Genomic DNA, 3,822 nt, shown 5'->3' with positions numbered 1-3,822 from the left:
CTGGTCAAATTAAAATAAATGAATGAATAAATAAAATTAAATAAATAATTTTTAAAAAAGAATTTTTTAATCTAATTTCATTTATTCTTATTTAAATGAATGAATGAATAGATAAAATGGAATAAATAATTCTTAAAAATGAATTATTTTATCTAACTTAATTTATTCTTATTTATTTATTTTAATTTGACCAGAGAGAGAGAGAGAAAGTGAGAAAATAAGCCACCAGGTCCGGAACCTGAACCATAGTTGACCACATGGGAATGTTCAGTACCCCAACCACCACACCATCTGAGGGTCCCAGATAAAATAATCCTTAAAAAGATAGAGCTAAGAATGTTCATAAAAGTCCACTCAATAGTGTTCTTGAACCAGCCAGATTTCCCTGGGACTGTGGGTGTGGCCAAACCCAGAGAAGAGAATAAACAATCCCATTTATAAGACCCTCCCTACTTTCCAGTTCCGCTATAGTGTCTTTGTCCCCGACTCTGTGAGGTTGAGGTGCTGTGAGGAGGAAAACAGGATGCCGAGTTCTCTGTAGTTTCCCTTCCACTGCTTTGCTTACAGCAAGGAGAGCGAAGGGATCCTAACAGGATGTGTGTGCATGTGTGTGTACACACAAATGTGCGTATGTGGTGTTTCAGGCAAGGTCTCATGTGTTGTAATCCTCTGGGGACAACAGGCATGTACCACCCCACCCAGCCTATTAGGGTGGCCTAGGGTCCCATGTGTCCCAGCCTGCCAGGCTGCCGTGTCCACCAGGTACCGCTGCAGTTGGGCCTGGACCCTTTTTTTTTTTTTTTTTTCAGATGATCTGGATGGCTCCCTCTGACACTGTTTTCATTTCTTCATTCTTTCCAGGGAAGTCTGTTTTTCCACAAACTGTTAGAGTCTCAGTGTGGATGCAGCTTGCCAAGAAAAATGTTTTTCACACACACACAAACACAGAAGACTGGGGTTGCTGTATTGCTGAGTCTTAAGGTATAAACATCCCCCATGAACACTCCCTTCCAGCGCTGAGCAGGACCTGGGCCAGGGCTGGAGCATACCCGGCTGTCAGAATAAGCTCAGTCTTCTCCCAGGGAGGACTCTGTGAAGAGGACTGCCTGGCTTGGGGTCCCACGCCAGCAGCAGTCAAGTGGGCATAATCACTGACCACGTCCCTCTGTGGGGAAAGTGGGAGGCATGGCCGGCTTAACACCAAGGCAGCCCATGCCAACTCTGTCTCCCCAAGTCCCTCCCGGGCTGCTCTGGGAAAGTGTTGCTTCTTCCTGCTCCTCTTCTCCTCTTTTCTTTCCTGAGTTAACCATTCTAGCCGTGGGAATGCAGTGGTCCTCCATGCCCCCGTGCAGTCCAGGTCTCAAGAACCTAATTTCCCTCCCTAGCAACCCAGAAATCCCTTCCTCACACTGTGCTTCCCTTCCCTGTGCAACACCAGCTTTCTGTGCCCCCCTGCAAACATCCTCCCAGTCTTACCACACACATTGTGCAATGTCATTTACTCATTTCCGAAGGTGCATGGTCAAAGTTGGAGTTATGACCGAGAATCTGCTTTAATCCGGGTAAGCAGTGGTCCCTAGGCCTTGCGGGGCTTGAGACCAGGTAGGCTGAAATTCTAGGTTCCCCTGATTCTATCACTCTCTACTTCTTTCCCTCTCTACGTGGCCTCTCCTCCAACATTTCCACAGCACAGCCCAATCTCAGTTTCTAATGTCTCCCTAGGCCTTAGCCACCATTTCCTGAGAGAATGTCGGTTTCTCCAAATATAGTCTCCACCAGGAATATCAACTGATTGTTGGTGCCCAGAGCGACCTTGGTCTTTAGGAAATTCTGTTGGAGCAGATGGAACAGAGATGAGAACTTTTTATTAAACCAAGCGTATCTGCAAACATCTTCTTGTTTTTCAGGAAAAATAAATAAATAACCTCACTATTGCCTTTTTGGCCGGAACCACCATCTTCCAGTAATTAACCAAAATGACGAACACATAGGGAATGAGGAGAGGCACCCGATGTATGTTCTCTAGGTCTTTTAGAAAACATGGAGTGGTTCCTTTGGCAACATATATGAGGATCTATAAGAAAGGGGATATTGTAGACATTAAGGGAATGGGTACTGTTCAAAAAGGAATGCCCCACAAATGTTACCATGGCAAAACTGGAAGAGTCTATAATGTTACCCAGCATGCTGTTGGCATTGTTGTGAACACACAAGTTAAGGGCAAGATTCTTGCCAAGAGAATTCATGTGCATATTGAGCATATTAAGCATTCTAAGAGGAGAGATAGCTTCCTAAAACATGTGAAAAAAAATGACCAGAAAAAGAAGGAAGCCAAAGAGAAAGGTACCTGGGTTCAACTGAAGCGCCAGCCTGCTCCACCCAGAGAAGCACACTCTGTGAGAACCCATGGAAAGGAGCCTGAGCTACTGGAACCTATTCCCTATGAATTCATGGCATGATGGGTGTTAAAAATAAACTGATCTGTGGTCTATAAAAAAATAATAACCTCACTATTGAATAAATGGTCTTTGGATACTGGCTTATCTACCAACTTCCAGAGCCATTTTTCCTGATTTTTCTGCCTAGATTAATATCTGAAACTTTCAGTCTCAAGCCTCCTGCTGACCTCAATCACCATGAAGTTGATGTCAAAGACAATTACACAGCTTTCTTGTCACTTTGAATGGTATTCCAAGGTTGGTCGCAGCCTGTGCTAGGTACACCTCTGACTCCCGTGTATTCTGGATCTACAATTTGCACTTATGGGGAGCACACATCCCTGGAGCAGTTGCAAGGTGCATGGTCTACACTGAGATGCACCTTTGTACTGTCCCCTTTCTGGACTCTTTGGGATGGACATCAGCCTTATCTCAGTGTCACCTGAGGTCATCCTGACTCTTGGTATATAAAGCAAGCCTCAAACAAACACCAAGTGGAAAATACCAGGCCTTTTAGAAAATCCTGCAAATCTTAGAAGGCTTGACGTTCTCATACTTTATCTCTGATCTGTGGTCACTAAATTAGTTTAATTGATTGTTTACTTTGTCGTCTCATGGGTACTGTTCCTCCCAAGTGTGAATTCAGACCCTTTCCTTGACGCACACAATAGATACATTCATTCATTGATTCATTCATTAATAAAATGGGCAGGTCCTCCTGGGGATTACATTTTGCTAAAGAAAAATGTGCAATAAAGCAATTAAACCATAAATAAGTAAATACATGGTAGCCCGTCTGATATGATTAGTTTCAGGAACTGATGATATGATTAGCTTCTTGGGGCTTAAAGGTATGCATATACACTTAATGGCAGGGATACGTTCTAAGAGCTGTGACATTTGGCAATTTTGTCATTGTGCGAACATCATAGAGTATGCAGTGACATAACTGCTATGCTACCTAGAAGAACTTTTGGTCACTCTGCTAATTGGATTTCCTACAGGTTGCATCACTACAGAGGGTACAGAACTGGCACCTCTGTGTTAACTCCCCCTCCTCTCCTTTCTCCTACTCTTTTTCTCACCACCTCTTCTTCCCCAAGGGCTCTCCTCCCTTCATCATCCAGAGGGCTTCAACTCTCTCCAGTCCTACTCTGCAACTCAACTTCAGCCCCATTGCAAGGCTTGGTGAAACCAAAGGGCCTTCTTCTCCATCCATAGCAAGTGCCTGTAGAATTAGACACATATGGGGACCAGTAGTTAGCATAATGGCTATGTCGCTGGACTCCCATGTAGTCAACTGCGGTTCGCGTCCCAGACCCGGTGGCTTAAAACTCACGCCGGGCGCATGTGCATGCGTGCCCAAGATCCCGAGAGAAAAATG

This window comes from Tupaia chinensis, unplaced genomic scaffold (assembly GCF_000334495.1).
Source record: "Tupaia chinensis unplaced genomic scaffold, TupChi_1.0 Scaffold000314_1, whole genome shotgun sequence".
Classification (NCBI taxonomy): domain Eukaryota; kingdom Metazoa; phylum Chordata; class Mammalia; order Scandentia; family Tupaiidae; genus Tupaia; species Tupaia belangeri.
This window is presented reverse-complemented; position numbering follows the sequence as displayed.